At 46.0% G+C, this 15,260-nt stretch overlaps 1 protein-coding gene across 11 annotated transcripts in view; it reads right to left on the bottom strand.

Moving 5' to 3' along the window:
* Positions 1–15,260, bottom strand: part of HIVEP2 (HIVEP zinc finger 2) — a 134,861-nt gene that overhangs the window by 79,301 nt on the left and 40,300 nt on the right. For 2 of the 11 annotated variants that reach the window (XM_084514499.1, XM_084514501.1), the window contains exon 3: positions 230–313. The exons of 8 other annotated variants lie outside the window; for them this stretch is intronic. The gene's annotated coding sequence lies outside the window, so the exon portion shown is untranslated. Of the gene's footprint in view, positions 1–229; positions 314–6,290; positions 6,314–15,260 lie in introns of those variants that run through there. One more of the 11 variants, XM_084514503.1, reaches the window with a different exon arrangement.

The following is a 15,260-nucleotide window of genomic DNA, read 5'->3' as shown; positions in this document are numbered from 1 at the left end:
AATGCACAGGCACCCTCTGCAAACACAGTGGCTTTTTTATTGGCAACCTCCCCAACTGCCTCACCCTTCTCAACGTGGAATCTCCCTTCCATCATCAGAGAACAGCCATGGTAATACTATTTATTTCATGTTGTGTGCCAACAAATACTATTCAAGGTTAGCCTTAAAAGACAGAGTAGTATCAACAGCTGCCTTGGGAATTTGCTAGAAAAAAAGGAACAGATCTGACCTTTGACTCTGCGTTCCAGTGCCTTTCTGATACGCTTCAGAACAAAAGTTCAAGCTGTGCCTCGTTTCGGTTTGTCACACCTTGCTGCATGTGAAACAGAGGACAGAAATTCAGGAGAAGCCAGGCTAGGGCTGCTCTCCCTTGCCTTCGGTCGTGCCATGTCAACTGACGTTGACACATGCGGTAATTTCTTCACTTCCTCCATCCTTGCCTTTTCTCTGTCACTGCTTTGAGTTCCTACCCAGCCACCTCCAACAGTTCTGCTGTTTATTGCCACATTACATAAAAACTCAAAAATGGCTTAGAAAACACTAAAATATCTGCACCGTCTTGGCAAGCAGATAATCCTGGGAGCAAATTCTACTTAAACAACGGAGTGTCCACGTCTCCACGTCTCCAGGGCCTACCAGCCCTGGAGATCTTGTGCCTCATCCAGCAAGGCTGGAAGCAATGCACAATGCTTTGTGGCATACCTCGGACATTCCTTTTCTACCATACAAGCATCTTGTTATCAATTTTTATAGGGAGGGAAAATGGGAAAGGAAATTCCTGGAAAAGATTACAATTGTCAAACAAGCTTTTGATATCTTTCAAACAGCTGAAGCATTAATTTTTTGGCGACGCTGTCAAAAGTCTATGAGGGCTTCCTGGCTGCAGTGGAAGAAATGGTACATTTAGTTCAACTACAAGCTGTACTTTTTAAAAAATCCATATGAAAACAGACTCATTATTCATTTTTCTGTTAATACATGTTTTTGACCTGCAGTTTCAATACTATTTTTGTGAGATCTTGCATTCTCAAGAAAGAACTTCAACTTAAAACTAACACTTTAATAAACTCTTGTTTATATTATGGTCAAACCAGAACAAAATAAAGCTACAAATGACAGTTTTATAGGAAGTCAAGAAAAAGATTCATGTGTCTGAATACTTTAGTTACAGTATGGTAGGCATGATTATTATTTCCTGTAAAGCCCAAGTGTAGCTTTAAAGAACTGGAAAAAGGCAACTGTGGGAGTAGAGCATGGATCTCTCTCAGGCCTCAGAAGAGTAGCTAGTGAGTATATGCCACCATAAAATTTTAATGCAAAACTCCCATCAAGAATTATGGGAATTTTACCCTGGAACAACAGCGAGAAAGGGCCAGGAGAGATCTGTTTGGGTTCTTCAAAATACTACCATGTTGCATTCCTGTAAATGTCTTCCTTTTTGGTGAAAAGTGCCAAAAAATTTCAGGAAGAGGGTTTGCAATGATACAGGCAATAGAATGACCTTTTTAAAAAGTGATCATAGAACCCCAGAAATTAGATCACAAAGGAAATGGACAAAGTTTATTAGATCATCTCATACCCAAATAAGAAAAATCTATGTGGCATATTTTACAGTGTTTTGTCCAGGTCACTTCTGAGTTACTCCAACTCATCAGCTCTTCTGGTTTCCATCAGGAGAACTGGCCTTCAACGTAACGATTTTTTTCCCAGTATTTGAGCTAATACTCCTTTTGCTTGTTTGCACCTTTTCACTCCTTTGAGACTGTTATAACCTTTTAGGTGGTCATGCCTATATATCTATATAGACAAACGCTATATCTAATTTAATAGCAATCAAGGTAAAAAACGAAAAACTAAAAAGAGCAACTGATCTTCTGATTCAGCAGCCCTGCTCCCTCAGTAGCCAGCAACAAATTTCCAGTGGAATGAGAAGTTAGATCTTGGTTAAGAATCAAGACTATGAAAAAAACCAACAGTGTCCCCACTGAAAGAAAGGTGCATTTCATTAGCACATGACCTGATCTTTACGGAGAAGACTTTTCATTTTTTAACTTGGTCACTATTATTTCTAACCTGCTAGGTAGCAACTGGCAGTTGTGCTTGAGAAGAAAGGTAAGACAAGTTTCTGGAAAACTCCTGAAAGCTAAACGGCTGGTCTGCAAAGGGACAAAGTCAAGACACTTCGCAAACTCTTCAGCAATCTTGAATTAGTGCCTGTACTGCATTCATGTTATTAGTGACTTGCAGTACCATGTAAGTTCCTCCCATCAACGATATTTTTTAAGTACTCCTGTGCTGACAGGTGTCCTGACTTTATCAAGGCCCCAGAGGATGTCAGTGTGGGGCATTTCTTTCTCTCCACTTTTACACCTCATTTCCAAGCCAACCTGATCTTCCTGCGGAGGGCCAAGATCCGTATGGGGAAGATTTCAACCAGAGCTGGAAGGGAGGGAGCTTCTTCCCTCACCACCCCTTTGGGAACAGGACTTCTTTACCCGCAGTAGCCCTGTCCCTAGCCTGCTGCTATCTCAGGCTTCACGTGTGGCTTTGCATCTGAGGAGCGGCGCCTGGTAGGAGTTGTGCAGGCTGCTACCAGATGGGCTGAGTCACTGGCAGCACACAACTTGCGGAGCTCTGTGAGGTCCTGCATGAAAAATGCTCACTTTGTGGCACTAAAGAGAAATACTGCCAAGCGCAAAAATCCATGCAGGAGTTACTGTGTTGTGTATACACGGGAAGCAGAGCAAGAGACCAAGAAAAGACTTCGGCACAGTTCACAGGAGTTGCTGCCTGGCTGCTGACATGAAGGAGGTGCCTTTCTGCCCGCCACAGCACGCAGACTTCACTTGCAACATCTTCATTCCTTCCTCTTCCCCACATCCAAACCAATGGGTGTATTTCTTCCAAACTAATCATATTCCAGGGCAATATTCACCAAGCTGTTAAGCTACTGACAGCCTGGTCCTGGATCCCAAACAGTCTTAGGAAAGTCACTGGCCACTTGCAGGAGGCAGGACTAAGCAGATGGGCAGAGGTTTCAGGACCAAGGCCCTTGTGGACCAAGTGCATAGGCAACATTGAAGTGTTATCTGAGTCCTTTCATTCCATTTATTCAGGGTTTTGTACAGACCGCATTATAAAAAAAAAAAGGAAAGCTCTTCATTGACCTTATCAATTGGATTTTAAAAAATGAGATGCCACAAAAATGAAATACTATTCATTTCTTTTTTCGCTTTTCCAACTTTTCTTTACACAGTATTTTCCTTGTACAATTTCACTGCACTTCTTTTCTTCTTCTTGGCTCTTTATTACTCTACTCACTACAAACATCAACAATGAGTAACCCCTTATTTTTCCCTGCAGTCAGAATAATGTCTAAATGAGACAATAGCTAACCTGTATTTCCTCCATGACACCTGGAAAATCAAGAAACAAAACCCAAACAAACCAATAAAACTATTCAAGCCCCTCCCCACAGAAGTGGACCAAAACTGGAGTTTCCTCCTATCTAGGAATTGGCCTGAAGATATCAATGGGGCTTTATGGAAACAGAAAGACCATCTTCAGAGACCAAATATTTATGACTATAATAAGACGATTTGACCTAACGCAATGCAAAGACACTATGTTCCCCGAAGCCGTGAAATCACTACCTTGCCTCGTATTTCAGAGCATTTTTACAACTTACAGCCAGCTCACTGCAGCAACATCTCTCAAACGACGATGTTTTTGCTAATGCCTGTGCAGCACCACCTGCTCCGTACAGTCACTCCTCACGCAAAATACTGCTGTCACAAGGGAACTTCCTATTAGCTTTGCATTTCTTCCCATCCCAGGGTGCGCCTTTGCTGTCAAGAGTATTTAGGTACTAAGAGTCCAAAGAACACAAGACGATAAAAATATTGATTCACTGCTGGTGAACCCAAATATCAGACAGCACAGCAGCGGTACAGAGCATGCAGTCATGGATGTTGTTGGCAGGGGAGAAATGAGTTGCACTGCATCTTTTACTTTGGCTGGCGCATTCAAAAAATCCCAGCATGGAGCCCCTGATATTACCGCATCGGGTTCAGTTGCCATTTTCACTTCCAAAGTAAGGTAATTGAAACCCCATGCCTGTTGGGAATGGGATGCATGCTGAAACCCCAATGCACTTTGCCGGGGGAAAGAGAGGCTTATTATAGAGTTACTGGGAGATCCAGCAGCGGATGTCTGGACTTCCACTGAACCTGTGCTGCTCCCTGCTCATGACACCTAGTTATTTTAACTCCCCAGATGAAATATCTGGTGAGCCATTGTCCAGGGTGACCAACAAGATCTGAAAGGCGGCTACTGAACAGGCGAAGGCTGTTCCGGAAAAACAAGGCTTTTGCCACCGCAGTCATCACTCCTCAATTAAGGCTGTGCAAGCAGAACTCCGTGCCTGCATTTACTCACCTAAGTCAACAGGGTGTGGGCGTGTGGACCTGGGCATCCACCTGGCATGAGCTCACCACCGGGTGATCACCTCAATTGCTGTTTGTCCCTGGCATGACATCCCCGTCCCAGCACACAGGGAGGCACCAACAAACGCTGGCACACGTCCACTTGGACTTCATCCCTCAGCCATGCACGCAGCCCCAGCGCTGAGCACCAGGAACCAACGGGCAACCTGAGAACGCTTTTTCCCAGTAAACTATCACCTGGTCTGAACTAGTCTGAAGGTCTGTGGAGTCTTTCCAGAAACTTGGCGATGCCGAGCTGTTGCACAAACACTGTAAATGAAAGCTACCCCAAAATATCATCATTACTTAACATATAATCCCTGTAAAAGGGGTGGAAAGGAGGTCAATATTTGCCAAAAGATGTTGATGTGTAGCTGGCCGTAATGATTCCTAGAAAGCTGTGGCAAATCATACCCATAGCAATATCAATTGGTTCTCAAGGTTTATGCTTCCTAAGCACAGTACCCCAGGAAAAGTCAACAAATTGCAGTGCAAATGAGTCCAGACTCATCAAGCTTTTTGCACTGAAGCTTTTACAGATTTTGAATTATATAACCAGTTTGTCATGAATCACAAAGTCTTACTGAAGTGACTATAAAAAATATTATATAGAAACAAAGGAAGGGTATACCCATAAATGGCAATTCAATGAAAACCTCTTAATTCCCTCCTCTCTCTTGACTTTCTTTTTAGTCGCTGCTTCTCTTCCTACAACCTCTGTTGGACACAGCTCTTAACCAACACTTGACTAGCCGGAGAGCAGATCGGGAAACTTGATTCAGACCCAGCTCCTATGTTGCATCGGGCATCTGTCTGCAGGGAATGGAAAGGTATGTAGGTACCCTGCATCCCACAGAGCGAAGGCATCCGTGCCACAGCAGCACATACATTGCTCTTGGAGGCAGCTTTACATAAGCACTGTGTCAACAAACGCACAGACTTTGGTTAAGTGGCTCGTACAGGAAGTCTGGTTTCATTCATTAACTGCGACCGCTGGGGTAGTGCACGGGGAGGAGGAGACGGGCAGGCAAGTTAAACGAAGCTCCCCTCTTCCCTCTCAAAGTTTTCAAGTCTCAGCATCCCGCACGAGACGCACCGCGTCGTCACCTGAGTGAAAAACAACGGTGGGCACCGAGACAGACGCGTAAGAGCAGCGCGAGGCTTTGAAACCGCAGGCTCTGCGGAGAGGGCCACCTGCCAACAGGAAGAAGTGGTGAGGAGGAATCCTGATCCGGCCACTATCCTCCCTCAGCCAAACACTGCCGCGCGATAAACAGCAGTAAGGACTTTTTTAACCATCGGTCGCACCGAGAGCATCCACGTCTGTCATTTCGTTCCCCGGTTGCCAGGAGAAGGAGCGGAGAGACTTCTGAGCTAGAGTTCACAAAGAGCTGACCTTGTCCTTCCCATCACAGCCGTACCAAAAGCACTAAGCCCGGAAGAGACTGGAAGAACAGGAGAAAAAGAAGACGAAATGACACGGTGCCCGGCCGCGGGGCTGCCGCAGGGTGCCCGGCACCTCCCGGGGGGACCTCTCCCGGCCACCTGGCGCCGGTCCCGCAGCCCCTTCCCCTCCTCAGACCCCGGGGCGGAGGAGGACACGGGGATGCGGGGCGTCCTGCCGCCCCGGGGGCCGAGCCGTGCCGGGCGCGTCCCCGGCGTCGCGCCCGCGCTCCCCCCGCCGGGACGCGCGCCCCCGGCGGGAGCATCCCCGGCGGCCCCGCACCGCCGCCGCCGTCCCCGCGGCTCCGTCCCTGTCCCGGTCCCTGTCCCGGTCCCGGTCCCGGCCCCGGCCGGCGGCGGTACCTGCGCTGCCCGGGCCTCCCGGAGATCCCCGCTGTCCGCGGCGCCAGGTCACGGCTAAAAGCCCGGCGGCGGCCGCGACTCCCATCAATCATCAGGCACTCGCTGATGGAGTGGATGGTAGGAGACCTACTGATGTAAGCTAGTCACCAGAGAAAATACCCACTGATGACGCATATCCAGGCACAAAAATAGTTACAGGGCCCCCAAAGGGATTATTCAACAGCCTACATTTAGATATTCTTGCAAGAGACCCGCAGTCGATTCGCTGCCATTAGATGGCTGGGGAGCACTGAAGTTGAAGTCTCCTCGGCAGACGTAACCACAAATAGCTGGTTTAAATCAGCTCCCGCAATTACAAGCTGTTTTGTAAATTTTAACACAGCATTACGGGGATTAAGCCTAAACAGAACCACTGCCTATAAAGCACCGGGCAGCCTCTGTTTTGCCGCTCACCAACTCCTTCTGCGCGCTTTCCAACCCCCTCGGGCTGCCACCCCGCCAGGAGCACAGCGGCATAAACGAATTTGGGAGTGCTCAGCCCCTTGTGCTGCCCCCGAGCCACGCTTGCTTTCAGTGAAGGTGCCCATACAAGCGATGCCTGGCAGCACTCAAGCACGAGCTTCATTCCCAGCTTTGTGAAATACTCCGGGTTTCACTTGCCTCTCTTCTGCTCTAAAAAGATCGGAATAATTCATCTGAATAATTCATCTTTCTTGCATAAATCACAGTCACACACAGGTGAGTTAATGACACACAAAGCCACGCACCTGCCTTGGGCAAGGGCCAGAGAGATGCCCCCCCTCCAGAGACCCCTTCTAGCCTAAGTTATTCCACAGTTCTCTCTAACAGGGTTTCTAGTATCGATATCTCGTTAAAAGCTTAATCCTCCAAATTAACCAATCGAGTGCTAATCCCCCAGTAATCCTGCCCCCTTCAAGTTTCAGGATCCTCCACATGCCCTCACAGTAACCAAGCTGACCTCAGATGGGGCTGAGTCTCCTGAACGCCACCGACAGCACAGCACCGACCGTGCAATCCTGGCACTATTAAAATCCGTATTTTTAAATCGCCTCATGCCAACATCCAAGTCCCTTTCCAGAAGTACTTTTGGTGCTTGGAAGTCTAAAAGTTAATGACTTTCTATTGCATATTTATAAGCTAAATATAGGAAAGTATTTTATGACTCCGATGCCTACTTCATTGACATACTTTTGGAAAGCATTACCTAGCCAAACAAACACTCCAGGATTTACAGTGTTTATCCTGTAAAGCGGGAGGAAGAAATGTCCCAGGCTACTAACTCCCACCTCGCTGTCTTTATCCACGACAACGTTATTAAAAATAACACTGAGCATTATTTTTAGCCCAACCGCCTTGCAGAGAGCCCTCACGTTTCTCCCACGCAGATGCTCGCTGGCAGCCCACATGGCCCAAGTGCCTGGGGGCTGGGGTCTGAGCCACAGGACCCGCACCCACACGGCGGCTGCCTGCAGCCTGTGGAGAAAAGCAAAGCCACAGCTTGCGGCTCCCTCCCTCCTCCCTGCCCCAAAGGGCTGGGGAGTCCCCAGGTGCTTCTGGCAGCTGCCCCACAGCTGGGCTGTGCCCCAGAGGATACTGTGGGATGGCTCAGCACTCATTGTGTGGACACAGCCCCAACCTCCAAGGAGCTATGTGAACAAGGAACGGTAAACCCCTTTGCTCGTGTACAACAGGCAACCTACTCCCTCTGGAAAGTGGCATTTTTGGCATGGTTTACTTTTTTTTTTTTTTTCCTCCCCAACAGCTGTCAGTTCTGTCAGTTCCTGTACAGTAGACCTAGCACAAGACTGGTTTGTGCAACTGCCTCTGGAAGCCAACCGAGTTTTCAAAAGCCTGTTTTCCTGCAACACAAAGGCACCCAGCAAACCTCGTGCAGAATAGGTATGAATGTGTGGACGTGACAGACGGGTGGCGAAGATGCTGCCTGGGGGGGTAGAAGGAGATGAGGAACAGTGAGGGTCTGGTAGGAACAGCTCTCAGTGTTCCCAGTGGTGAAAATGCATTGCTTTTCAGGGCAGGGAAACAGAAAAGAAGAAAGGTAAAGGACATAAGAGGAAGTGTGATGATAACTGAATGTGCCTGACTATATAAGCAAACACAGAGGTTCCCTGGTGTAGCAATGCTGCCTGATGGTTTTTTGAAGTATTTGAAGTGGCAGGCAGACAAATCCTCTTACTGACTCCAGTGCATTCTATTAGGAACACACATTAATGGGGTGTAGGCATATTGTTTATTAAAAATAGAGAGACTACCAGCTTTCCAAGGAGGCAGTAAAACAAAACCCAAATAAGAAAATTGTTCTTAAAAGGTTTCTACAAATTTTGAAGCAAGGGGCAGTCCTGGAATAGATGTTTGGTTCACTGAGGACAGCACAGCATGGAGCATTTACTCACTGTGGCATACAACATTACACAAACCAGGACACTGATGTCAGAAACATAAAAATAGTTATGCTATTCTCATTTTACCTGCACATCAACCTCTTCGGGCTTTTCCCCTAATGCTAGCATGGGCAAAACAGGTAATATTGATTATAATTGAAAAGTTAAAGTATTATAGAAATAGAGATTTCTGAGGCTACATATAGATATTTTTTTCTGTTTGAAAGTATGAATCTGGTATTTCCTTTGCATGCAAACACCCCCGAAGAAAGCTAAAACAAGTAATAATGGGTAGAGTGGTGGTGGAGGGACGTGAGTTTGTTTGGGATATTTAATATGAAAATCAACATTTCTGTTTTGGAGAAATAGGTATATTTACAATTAAATTTGAAGTTACCACTTTCTATGTAGCCATCTAAGCTGTTTCCATTTGGTAGCACCATTAGCAGTAAATAACAGTTTTTATGCCAAAGTTGCAAAGCACATCAAACCATCAGACTAAGGAAGTTGTTTCCTACACACCTGGAAACCAGATTTCAAAACTAGCACTTGATAGCAACAGCCTTTTCTGAAGCTGCAATAAAAGGATTGGAGGGTTCTTCCTTTCTCCATATTCAGTTGGTCCGTTCAATAACTAGCTCATTCACAGCTGAGTGACCGTAAGCTGAGGAAAATGTACTTTCCTATTCCGAGATATTAACTCAAAATACTCTTGAGATCCATTCTTCACCAAAATTCTTAAAATAAATTTTTAGAATACGGTGATGAAAAATAATACAACTGCAGGAGTCTCAGGAGTCTGCTCACACCGTATCCATGCCACCAGGCTTTAAGGGACCAAATAATGTTAACTGTCAAAACACAATAGGTTTATTCTTGTGTGCAGTTACTAGAGTCACATTTAGGAGTTACCATAAAGCTTTTTATTTCTTGGTGAAAAATGATAACGACTGCAAAAAAAACTGTTCTGAAATCACATCCATTTCAGACCAAAGTTTCATTTCAAATCTGCACAAACCAGCTTTGATTGTTCACAGGTGCTGACGATAAAAACCCAATTCTGAGTGGATACCGTTTGTAACTCCATCTGGAATGAGAAACACAGAGACTGGCTTGGGCTACAGAAAGCAGGGGGTGGAGAGGGACAGCAGAGGAATTACCCTCATCCTTCACCATCATGACCCCAGTATCCACTCCGAGGAGCCATGGGGTGCTTCAGACACTATAGGTGACTGCTTCATCCCAGCAGCCCCACCAGCACCTGGCACTTGCAGGAAGGGCAGGGGGAGGTGAGGGGAACATCCCAACCACCACATGAGAAGCCAGGCAAAGCTCGGCTTGTCATGGAATCACAGGGGTTTGGATTGGAAGGGACCTTAAAACCATCTAGTTCCAACTCCCTAACTGAAAATCACGAACGGTTTCCTCTAAAAGAGGTCGCTTCTTTTCCTCTTGCAAGAATTTTTCTGATTACTCAATAATTAGGGAAAGAAGACATGGATCAAACCCAGAATTCATTCTTTAAAAAAGCTGAATGTATTAATAAAAACACAATCACCAAATCACAATGCTTTGCCTTTCTTTTAATATATATATATATTTTATATATATATCTTTTAATATATATATAAAAACACCACATGATATAAAACCTTCAAGAGACTTTCCAAAGATTTTGCCTCAAATGACGGTGCCTCTCATAAGTCACATTCAAATCCCTTTCTTCCTGGGACTCCCTCCAACCATCAGCGCTCATTGTCACCTTTGGAATATGTTAAACTAAGGAGCAGCATGACCTTGCCTATTTGGCCTAAAAAGAGGGGGATTTCTCTTTGCTCTTATTGGAATGAAATTTTCTGGGTTGCTCACGCTCACGCACTCATAAATTTGACTCTTCCCTCACTGACGTGTCCTTTTGTTAAGAACAGTTCAAAAGTTCAGTTAGCGACAACCCAATTTCTTAGCTTGCCGAGCAGGTCTCTGGGCTAGTTAATCAAGAAATTAGAGGACTACAGTGCATGGCAGTACATAAACCACATTTGATATTATTAGTTGCTGTTAATAAGCTTATACACAAATGCCAACATACACTTATTTATGATTTTAATTATTTATAGCATGAAGAAGCAGCCTATCTGCGAGCAACCAGACTTATCCTCTAAAAGACTTCCTGCTGCAGAGCTGCCAGTCTCTCGGTGCAACTGTGGCCATTCCTAATTAAATAAATAATCTGCCCTAGACAACCTCACTGAGTGCCAGCCATGAGCACCGGGGCTGGGTGACAACAAATCACCGCAGGCAGAGTGCCAGTGCTCCTTCATGGAATCCAAAGAGAACGATGATTTCCCTTCAGCAAACGTTTTGCATAACCATTTGCCACAGTTTAATTGATCTTTGCTACAGCACAGTAGTAAAAACCTCTCCATTTCTATGTGTTTTTGGAGAGTACTTCATGTTCTGTTGATTTCCTTCTCTCTGTATTTGGCTGACTTTTTGCATCAGTTGTGCAGCTTTTTGCATAGAATCATCTACCCCTCTTTTTTAATTTAGGGAGAAGTCCTCCTCATTATCTCTTCTTATTGACCCAGACTCATCCTTCAAAGACAGCTTTAAGTCTACGATCATCCCCCACTTTGATTTCCACCATAACCATATCAGCTATACCAGCCAAACTCAAGTTACTTCCTTCTCCACCAATCTTCTCTTATCAGTACACACAAAACCATTCTTTAATGTTTAACATTTACTGTACTATACAGCTATTTAGGCATTTTCATAACCGCGGGGAAAAAAAGTGGAAAATTCCCACTTTGTGCTGAGATATTGATCAATTTTAAAATCCATTGCAAGATCCCACAATCAATGTTATGGAGTGACTTCAGGACCTGACAGCAGCGTAAACATCAGCAAATTTTCATGGGCAATCAGAGGCATCTCAATTACCTGAGCACTGCCTCAGCTATCGAAAGGACAGCCTGACCTACTGGGTGGTCAATATCTTCCTCTGCGCTGATGGTCTTAGAATACCTACGCAGAAACAGGGAAGCTCTTGGGTGCTCTTGTGTAGAAAATTTCTCCTTACATTTATGCACTCCAAATGTGAGAGGTGAGTTGCTCCCCGCCATGCAAAGGAACTCAAAAGCTTTGGGGGCCAGCAGGGGCTGGGGCTGAAGGGGAGCTCCCAGGCTCTGGCCACCTCCGGCTTCAGCCACTTCAGCCACCAGGCTCCCAAAGAGTTGGATGTGCGCTCCTCTCTGCACACAATTCACCTTAAGGTACATGAGCACCCAAGCAACACAGGTATTTCACAGCTCCCAAAACAGCGTTTGACCACCTACCACCTCTTGGCCAGTTGGGCTGACCCATAAAAGTAGAAGAGCAATGATGGTTGCTGCAGAAAGGAAAGAGAGAGAGCAGCACATGCACTGACCATGCTCTGCGCGTGAGGACGTGGCCTGTGGAGCACGAAGAGCGTTCTCTGGTATGCCCTCGAGCCCGCTCTGCCACAGGGAGGGCTCCAGAAGAAAGAGAGAAGAGTACACGGAGAGAAAGAGCTTTACACTCACAGCGCAGTCAACTTCCCTAAATTTCATCCCTCCTCCTTGTTCCCCAGTTTCCATAAATAACCTAAACAAAGGCAAGAACTGCAGAGGCAGGGAGCCTGAAAAGAGCTGCAGTTCAAAAATACAAAAAGGTGGCAAAGGAATTGAATAAAAAGACACGTTCCTCTTGGAAAAGAACAGTGACATCCTTCAGCCCGGTGGCACATCAGCATGGATGTAGGTCGGTACCTGGAAGCGGGATGTCAGGCCCCGGGAGCTGGTGCAGGAGGCACAGCAGAGGTGCACGGCGAAGGGATGGGAGCTCTTCAGCCTGCCTGAGAGGTCTGCACTGGAGGGAGAATGCCTTGGCCATGCCTGCCCTCACATGTTACAGCCCAGCAAATGGCTCCCGTCACTTCACATGCCTAGTATCAGAAGACACTTGACATTTTCCCTTAAAAGTAAAGGCGCCTTAATGTGAAAAACATCTCTTAATGACTAAGAATAGAGTCAGCAGCGAGCATTTGCACCCAAAGAACTCAGTTCCTCCCACATTAAAGCAACCTCCCGGAAAACTGATTACAAACAAATTAACAAACAACTAGTGTGTCTATCAAAAATAAGTGTTTTGCTGCTGGAAAAGAATTAAAGATTCACAGATCCTGCAAAACACACTGAGGGTTAAATCTGATTCCTCATTGCTGGACTGACGGTTAAGGTGAGGGAAGAGGAAAGAGCTCCTTGTGTCGTGCAGCTGCAGCTGCCTTGCTTGCAGGGCATCTGTGAGAGGAGTGAATTTTCTCTAGCAGCTGAAAAGTAAATTCAGCCACTGGTTGAGAGATTTTGTTTTTCATGAACATCAACCATCACACTTACACTTTGACCTGGCTTTGATTTCAGCTGATTCAGCATTGTGTGACAGCATCCCAAGTCCACATTTCATTTTTTTTGCTTCTGATTTTCAGCACTGATCAAAGTAAGTAACTATTAGCACATCCCTGCTTAACTGCGGTGTGATACAGGAATAGTCCTGCCCACTCCAACAAAGACAGCAAGACTCTGGTCAGTGTCACAAAGTCCGTTTTTACCAACAGACACATTGGGCCTTTCCAGCACTTGCTTTCTCTATGTTAGGATATACTGGTAGGGTAACCAAGTAAGCTCAGGTCCCCACTCTTTTACCAAAAATGCATCCGTCTTTATCGTATGTACTACTGCATACTGCAGAATATTTCAGGCACCGCTGTCCAGCAAGAGCCATTCCCTTTTGTGCAGAAAAAAGCACTCTCAGAAACAACATCTCTCTCCAGCCTTCACATCCACAACCTTCTCCTCCTTTGCAGGAGGACAGCTCGCAGTGCCACCGCTCACAAAACTGCTCCTGTCAGAGAAAGGGTGATTTCTCACCTCTGTGGTTCTGGAGCAAAGTTTAAAAACACAATTGCGAGTACAGCCCAAGACTTCAGAAAACAGGAAGCAGAAATGATTTGGAGGTTTGGGGCTTTGGGCTGGGTTTAAATCTCATAATTCTTCATATTTTACTTCTCTTTCACGCTTAGGTAATGATTTTCAAATGGCACAGCTAGCAGTGCCAATACTTATTCCACAGCAATCTTTTTCAGCCTTCTACCATGACGGAAGTCACCACAGGCTGAGAAAACATCCCCTGGCAAACGATGGCACTAGGTGGGCCAACCCATGCCTCCTTAAGAGAAGCTGCAAAGCATCTGAGGGAGAAGCATTTTTGGGAGCAAAGCTGAGCAGAGTGGGAAGGAGGCAGCTTCACACAGCCTTAGCTTCTTTTCCCAGTGGAGCAGAGATTGAGAAGGAAAAACACCACAAGCCTCTCATCTTCTCCAGCTTGCCACAAAAGACGGATGTATTTTTCAGTAAGATCTGGTGAGTCTGACACTGAACTTAGCTCAAGTGACATGAAAAGTTAATGTTTAGGAACAAGGTAGGTGGAGAGGAGGAGGAGGAAAGAAGACATTTGTTATTTGATGTAGATTTCATTCAAAAGCTGCTTTTCACAGGCAGAACTAAAATTTCCATTCAGCTGTTTATTTCTGGTAGCCTAGATAGCTTGAACAAGTGAAAGAAGAGGGATCTAGAGGGAGCCCTTATCCCTGCCTTCCTGACAACTGTTCTTCCTCAGATAACTTAGAAGACAACCAGACACATTTTTCTGACTACCGGTCTCTAAATGCAGTTTTCCTGTTTGGCAAACCGAACAGTGGTGGGGCGTTCCTCCCAGAGAGGCAGGTGCCCCCACTGCACTGCTCTCCAGGGACAGAGGGGGCAGTGTCTCAAGCCCTGCAGAGAGAGATGGAAGAAGGCAAACACTGAAAACTGTTATGGTGTTTATTGCCACCAGCGTTCAAGCATGGTACGAGTCTCAGGAATATTCACATTGTTGGTGTTAGGCTTCCCAAAGAGGTGCAGAAAGCAGCCGGAGAGATCAGCCTCCAGCCACCAACCGTGGTGCCTGCAGCAGCCTCCCAGCATGGCCCTGCTGCACCCACCGGCCCCCAAAGCCTCCTTGTGAAGAATGGCACAACACTCTGATGCTATGAACTTCGCAGCTGCTACTTGAAATTGGCTGGACAAAGTATCAAAAGTATCACAGTATCAAAGTAATCCAAATGGTTTCTGTATCTTTTCTGTTCACCTCAGTCTGAATTTTCCTCCTCTGCACCTCTGACATCCTCTCCCACTTCATGTATTACGATTTTCTCACTCTGTTTTGTCTGCCTTACATCTGAAAACAACTTTTCCCTCATGCACAACAGAGCATCCTCGCTTTCCTGCTTTGTGCTCTCCCCAGCCCCCTGTTGTTCTGGGCTGGCCCTTCTGTCTTTGCTCTGTTTCCTCACTCTTTTCTCTTCCTGTCCTTGATTTCTCTCCTCCTTTCTTTTTCCTTTGATGTTTCCTGGTGCTTTCTCTTCATCCTTCCTGCCAAACTGAGCGAGGTACTCCACTGGGAGATGCTCACCAGAAGCAGCTGGCCT

The sequence above is a fragment of the Aythya ferina genome (assembly GCF_964211825.1).
Source record: "Aythya ferina genome assembly, chromosome: 3".
NCBI classification, from domain to species: domain Eukaryota; kingdom Metazoa; phylum Chordata; class Aves; order Anseriformes; family Anatidae; genus Aythya; species Aythya ferina.
The sequence above is the reverse complement of the archived record's forward strand: the minus strand, read 5'-3'. Positions and strand labels throughout refer to the sequence as shown.